The sequence below is a fragment of the Lycium ferocissimum genome, chromosome 9, assembly GCF_029784015.1.
Source record: "Lycium ferocissimum isolate CSIRO_LF1 chromosome 9, AGI_CSIRO_Lferr_CH_V1, whole genome shotgun sequence".
Taxonomy (NCBI): Eukaryota; Viridiplantae; Streptophyta; class Magnoliopsida; order Solanales; family Solanaceae; genus Lycium; species Lycium ferocissimum.
In genome coordinates, this window is record NC_081350.1 from 53,137,007 (window position 1) to 53,144,904 (window position 7,898).

The 7,898-nt window shown below is 31.1% G+C and overlaps 1 non-coding gene across 1 annotated transcript; it reads left to right on the plus strand.

The window, feature by feature from the left end:
* Positions 1-6,336: 6,336 nt before the first annotated feature.
* TRNAI-UAU (transfer RNA isoleucine (anticodon UAU)) lies at positions 6,337-6,410 on the plus strand. The gene has a single exon. It is a non-coding gene; the product is annotated as a tRNA-Ile (tRNA).
* Positions 6,411-7,898: the final 1,488 nt, after the last annotated feature.

Here is a 7,898-nt window from a genome sequence, read left to right on the forward strand (position 1 = left end):
TATGCATTATTTTATACAAAAAGGTATATGTATTAACTAGTAATATATGGGCAAACTATTTAAAGATATAAATATCTTTTTAAAGTTAGTAATTCTTGTACAATCAAATATCTCTATATAATTATAAAAAAAAAAAAAAAACTTCTCTATGGTTAAAAAAAAATTTAAAAAAAAGGCTTCTCTATAGTAGTGTATTTTGTCTAGACCTTTAATTGTCTTTTTATAACAATTGACTATTGTATATCTATAATAATATTAGATATCTAGGTAAGCATCCTTCACCTCCAACCTGAAGGTTGTGGATTCGAGTCACCAAGGGTAGTGGCGGAGCCAGGATTTCACTAAGGGGGTTCAAAGTATGAAAAAGTAAACACACGAAGAAGTCAAATGGGGTTCAACGTCTACTATATATACATTAAAAAAAAAATTAACCATGTATAAATAATGTAATTTTTCGCCGAAGGGGATGATCCGAACCCCCTTGGCCCTTCCTCCCTCCGCACCTAAGGGAGCAAAAAGGGGAGCTCCTGGGGGAGAGGTAAAAAAAGTAAGAACGTTATATAGAGGTAATTTTTTTAAAAAATAAATAAATAAAAGAGTATCGTTATAATAATGGCTATTGTTGTTATAGGGTAAATGGTTGTTATAAACTGGTAAAATATAATATGAAAAGAATCAGTTTTAAAGAAAATTAGCCTATGATAGTGAAACATTATTAGAAAGGGCGTGTCGGCGACTGACATAGAAAGGTATGATTATATTACAATCTTTTTATTATTAATAATAGTATAATCACTACATAATAATTTCTTCATTATCTATCACTAAATAAATAATTTTAATATTAAAAAATCCAATGTATTACTTACATAAATCAGGAGTAGTTTTTATGGGTTTCAATTATATAAGGTGCTATTAATATAATTTAACATCTTATAGCATGTCAGTTTTTCTGCTTTTTCAAGTTACTTAATACATTTATTTTAAACGCTTACCTATTATTACATGTAATTTAATATTTTTTTGATAAATAATTTAATATGAAATATTATATAATTTCAACACAAAAACTTCTACTCTTTTTATTATAATATTTCTTGTGTTTATTCTTATGCAGTTGTTCAAAAATTACTAATATGAAGTTTTATTAATTGCCATAGTATCTAGAAAAATGATTAATGAACCAAAGTTTTCTTTTTTATCTTTCTACAAAATCTTATTCATCCAGACAAAAAATAACGTACTGTGTATTATGTACTGTACATGAAGCAAATATTATAGGAACTTTAATAAAAGATCTTACCAAGATTTGTTCAATATAACTAGTAACTAGTTAAATACTTGGAAACAATCTTAACAAATGCTCCCTCTGCTTATTTAATTTGCCACTTTATCCCCCTAGAAAGTAGTCCAATTGCAAACATAGTGATGAATGATTTCTTTGTACTTAATAGTTAATACAATACTTGATACACTTTTCACATTTATTGAATGCCTTATACAGTATTTCTCTTCAACAGTTGGAATATAGTGCTGGCTTTCCATGTATGGATACTTTCCAATCTATTATTCAAATGTAATATCTATTCTCATTAATTAACTTTAATTTGTGCAACATGGTATATGTATAGTAATGACGCTAAAAATAATTAAGTAGATATCTATACAAACAAATGTCCGCAAAGGAGACAATTTAATAGTCAAAATATCACAATTTAAATGACAAGTGCAGTTAAGTTTTTCCTATTTTCGGTTAACTATGTGAAAAAGAAAAAGAATTAATGCATACAAGAGAATGAAATGTTCTTATAGATTAATCGGAAAAGGCTCAAATATGCCATCGAATTATCGGAAATTGTTCATTTATGCCACTCGTCAATATTTACGATTTATCAACTATGAGGACGTAGGCATCATCTATGCCATTTTTTTCATAAAGTCGGTTTTACAATGGGATATGACGAATTTGATCACCAATTAGATGCCCACGTCGTTTAATTAAATCAAAGACAAATTAAATCCTAAATTAAACTAAAACCCGACCCACAAATGCTTGGTTTAATTAAACCACACGGACCTCTAATTGGAGGCAAAGTGTCATATCTCGGTATTATAAAACCCGCGTTAATGAAAAATGGCGTGGATGAGTCATTTCGATAGTTCAACTAAGATAAATAGGCAAACTATGACGAATTAAGATAAATTGAGCCCATTTATAAATGGTTCGAAGATATTTGAGCCACTTGTTTTGACTAAAGAATGAAGGGATATTTTGTATGTGAACAGCAATTTAATTACATCCTTTTTCAGGCCACATGAGATGGATTGAGGCTGGATTTGTTCGAGCAATTTATTAAAGTCCATCCCAAGTTGTTTAGTAATTTTGAGCAAAGATTACATTGGAGAAACTTTCCATATATGGAAACAACACATTCCTTTTTGGATCCTTTCAAAACCCTAAACAACTACTTTGGGCTGCCCTTTCCTTATTTACATAACTACAAAAGTAACCAAAAAGACTTCAGATCCAAAGTGAGCTAAAAGGGTATGGAAAAGGGGGAAATGAAAATTGAGAGGTGAAGGTTGTCTAATCCCATAGAGTCATGGGTCTATCTTAATCAGATATTTTTAGAAATAGCTTTGAAAATTAAATGAATATTCTATTGGTAAGAAGTGTTTTACCATCTTTGCTGGAGCTATCAGGTAGAATTAAAAATTAGTCAGACCAATATGTTTCGAATACCAGATACAAATAGCAAAAAGAAAAGGAAAATTTTAAAAAATATATAACAATTAGAAAACATTTACAAGTGACCAGCCCAACAATTCTATATACAAGCGACTAGCCTAACAATCTTGTTTAGTAGTTATTTTTTGAGTGGATGTGGTTGAAATTCGTTGGAAACACATGGAGAAGGCTACATGCAAAATTTGAGGAAGATTGGAAGTGATTTGCACTGGTTTGGAGTCAAAATTCAAAGTTGAAATTGACCTAGTAAGCATCACTGCAACAATGTATAAAACGTGTATGTCCTGTATATCACATATTTTCAAGAAAATCACAGATACGTATCATCTACGGATTTACATAGGAGATATACATAGATATACAAGCGATACATAGTATACGGGATAATATATGTAGATATACATTGTGCTTCAACTAGTCATCTTCGATGCACCTGCTCAAATTTCGACCAGCAACCCTTCAAATCAATCCTAAATGAGATCAAAATTTAGTATAAGCTTCACACAAATTTTATCAACAAGATTTTTGAACACTCGCTTCGAATTACAACACTTTTCCGATTTCGCTTCTTAGATCGGATAGCTTCAACTTTAACGAGTTCAGTGGATTTTCAATGGTGTTTAGTCCTAATGGTGGTGGTACTACTACGTGGTGGAGAAATGATGAAGAACTGTGTAAAAAAAAAAAATAGATAAATCGGGTAAATAATTGATAGTTGAACCAAAATTGATAACAATTTTTGTTTGGATTGACACGTAGTGTAAATTTCACATAAGAAAAAACAAAAAATAGAGTCATCAAGATCTTTATTGTCATAATACCATTGGATTTTGCCTTTCAAAATGGCCCACCTTAGCCTCAACAAACTTTCTGTGAGTAAAAGGAAACAAAACAAAATTGTGTGTCTGGAAGAGGGGCCAAGACTGGCAGCAAGCCACATTCAATGGACCCCTTTAATGACACAATCTGTTTTGGTATTTATGGTGTCAAGATTTTGTTAGATATGCAAGATATACAAGGCAACAAGCATAACCAATATTGCATCTATGCACAAGATTCTCTTTTCTACCTACAATATATTCTCATATTTATGTCCCTATTCAAGTTTTTAAAAGTCCCATAACACAATTATTGAGACACTTCAATCCTTTATTTTGAGCTGCTAACTAATATTAGCAAATTTCTTTGCTTCATCTTTGGTAGTGTTTACACTATTTTCGAGGAATGTTCTTTTTTTAAATAAAATTAATTTTAGAATATTTTTTCTGTGATGCATGTGAATTTGAGTACACATTGATAAAGCATCTATTACAAAATGAGAAAAGGAGGGAAGATGCGTTACACTAATATAATAGTCAGCTATAAGGCATTAGCAGCTAGCTAGGCTACACTAGATTAGATATAATTCTCTTTCTAACATTTTTGACATTAAGCTTTTTAGCTATGGAATTTTGCGTCAACTCTGATAGTAGCCTATTTTTTAATCTATACTTAGTTGATCTACAGCTACTTTACTTTGCACATTCTAAACTTTTCTTCCAAGTCACATCATTAGGGCCACTTACAATTTGATACATGTTAGAAATGATATTTCTTTATCTCGTTAAATGATAAAGAGTTTAACTTTCTCTATATTGATAAGATAATGTATAAAAAAAATTATTATTGGATCACATAAAAGATAATTCTGAATAATCACTAATAATAAATGTAATTAGCAATTTGAAATTTAGATATATTATTTACTACAACAAGTTGAAATACACTAATAATGTTCGAACTCTTTACATTGTCGTCAACTCGTCATATATACTACTGCTAGGTGCAAATATTGGGAGTAAGTAATTGTTTCCCGTCATGAATTCCAGAAACAAATTTATACAAATCTAACGACCTTTTAACTTGAAATAAGGAGAAGAAGTACAAAAAAAATAATTCTGTCCTACCATAAAAAGTTTTACTAATTAAAGATTAAATGTGTTTATTCACAAATCTCATTGATCAGATTTAAGATTTTGCAATTGTTGGGCCTAAAGCACAATTCATATCTGTTGGTATACAATGTTGACGTCGAAATTGACCTTTTTGGAAACAATAGCTTTCATCATTTTAAGACAAAGGCCAATATTTTTAGAGCAAATTAAACTTAAAAATTAAATCAAACGAAATAGAATACAAGACTATTCAGCTAAAGTGTAATTTTGTGAAGTTTCATAGCTATATATATCTTAAATAGAACTGTCAATATGAGCCTTGGCCATGGCAGTGTTTCCGCCCAACCTTACCCTTTATTTAAGAGGCTGAACAACATTTTCGTCTTACTTATATGTTCGGCGCTCATGTTCAAATTTCTGTTCACTACTTTATGTTATTTAGGGTGGAGCCAAATTTACCTTGAGGTTAGAAGTTAATAATAAATTAATTAATTTAAAAAAAATATATAAGTAAATTAAACAAAAAGATAAAAAGTATGAGAAAAAAAATGTACCTACTACTAAGTAGTAATTAGAAATTTGAGTAATACTTTTTAGTCTTAAAATTTATATTATGTTTAATTTCTTTTGAACGTGATCTGAATTAGTGATTAAAAATAATAATTTACATTTGTTCTCTTGATTTTTTTCTTCTATGATATGGATTTGAGCAAGACTGGATGGTTCCTATTGCAAAAGTTTCTTCTATTTCATATTGCAAAAGTTTCATGTTCAAATTGTACCAAAATCACTTAGAAAATGTTATTTTGGAAGACAAAATTTAAAGTGGCAAGATGCCCAGCCTCGCGCTTCCGCCACGGGCTTCTGCCATTTATTTGCCATTTTCAATTAAAAGCCAGCCCGTCCTAGCCCATTTAATTTTTGGCCCGTTAGTGGCCTAATTGGCATTCGTCACAAGAAATTTCATTTTGACACCTCTAATCTTAAAGCTCAAAAATATTAACGGCTATAGTGTTTTACCAAACCCTTGAGAAAAAATAGTAATTCCTCAGTCCCAAAAATATTGTCTTAGTTTGACTTTGCACGGAATTTAAGAAATAAATAAAGACTTTTGAAATGTGTGATCCAAAACTAGCCTTAGATATTTGTGTCGCTGTAAATTATCTCATAAAGTTATATTGTTTCTAAATATAAAAATGTGCCAATCTTTTTGGGACAAACTAATGAGAAAAGTCAGACAATCTTTTGAGTACCACTAGTTTGAATTGATTTTTTATGGATCCTTACACAAATAATCGACCGGATTTACTGTTTACTTTTTCTAGTCATTATGCATAAATTATGTACTGATTACATACGGTTATACATATATTACATATCCGCCTGCTATTTTTAATTTAAGCGACTGAGTGTGCGACTATGTAGATTTTTTTCTTTGTTTTCCAACCCCTAGATAGAACTGACTCAAATATTTTGGGTATCTTCTAGTACGTAACTACGTACAATATACTTCTTTGGAAAATCAATTTGAAAAGCTTCAAAAGAGGAATTTTCGTGAGCCTACATACTGATTACTGCCATCTACGGTAGCTCATAACTTTTCATTCCTACAATAAGTTAAATAAATTTTATGACACTATAACAACATCTGAAGGTCCCGTAGCTCAGTTGGTTAGAGCGTTGGTCTTATGAGCCGAAGGTCGCGGGTTCGAGCCCCGCCGGGACCAAATCCCGATGCTATAAAGGATCTCTTTTTACCTTTTGTTATCGCGGGTTCGAGCCCCGCCGGGACCAAATCCCGATGCTATAAAGGATCTCTTTTTAACCTTTTGTTATTTTTCTGTACATTGATTATCTTATTATTTTTTTGTGGTTAGTAGTTACTGTGCATTTTTATGCTTTGTTTCTTTGTTTTACATGGCCTCTTCACTTTTGTATTTCAATTTCCGTTGTTTTTTTTTTTTGTGGTTAGTAGTTACTGTGCATTTTTATGCTTTGTTTCTTTGTTTTACATGGCCTCTTCACTTTTGTATTTCAATTTCCGTTTTTTTTTTTTTGTGGTTAGTAGTTGCTCTACCTCCCAAGGTAAGGGTACTGGCAAGGCCAACGTACACTCCACCCTCCCGCATCCTACTCGCGATTACATATCGAATATGTTGTTGTTGTCCATCAACAATTATAGTTCTTTGTTCTTTTTTCTCCCTGCTGGCCAAAAATTTAACCAACCACAACTTTTGTTAAAGATATGAATAGATACTTACATCGATTATCTTTTTTTTTTTTTTTGTGTGGTTAGTAGTTACTGTGCATTTTTATGCTTTGTTTATTGTTTTACATGGCCTCTTCACTTTTGTATTTCATTTTCCGAATTGTTTTACATGGCCTCTTCACCTTTTGTTATTTTTCTGTACATCGATTATCTTATTTTTTTTTTATTTTTTTTTTTGTGGTTAGTAGTTACTGTGCATTTTTATGCTTTGTTTATTGTTTTACATGGCCTCTTCACTTTTGTATTTCAATTTCCGTTGTTTTTTTTTTTGTGGTTAGTAGTTTCTCTACCTCCCAAGGTAAGGGTAATTAAGGTCAACGTACACTCCACCCTCCCTAGATCCTACTTGTGAGATTACATTGAATATGTTGTTGTTCATCAACAATTGTAGTTCTTCGTTCTTTTTTCTCCCTGCTGGCCAAAAATTTAACCAACCATAACTTTTGTCAAAGATATGAATAGATACTTACATCGATTATCTTATTATTTTTTTTGTGGTTAGTAGTTACTGTGCATTTTTATGCTTTATTTATTGTTTTACATGGCCTCTTCACTTTTGTATTTCATTTTCCGAATTATTTTTCCTTGAGCCGAGGGTCTATCGGAAATAACTTCTCTACCTCCCAAGGTAAGGGTAATTAAGGTCAACGTACACTCCACCCTCCCTAGATTCTACTTGTGAGATTACATTGAATATGTTGTTGTTGTTCATCAACAATTGTAGTTCTTTGTTCCTTTTTCTCCCTGTTGACCAAAAATTTAACTAACCATAACTTTTGTCAAAGACATGAATAGATACTTACATCGATTATCTTATTATTTTTTTGTGGTTAGTAGTTATTGTGCATTTTTATGCTTTGTTTATTGTTTTACATGGCCTCTTCACTTTTGTATTTCATTTTCCGAATTGGTTTTCCTTGAGCCGAGGGTCTATCGGAAACAACTT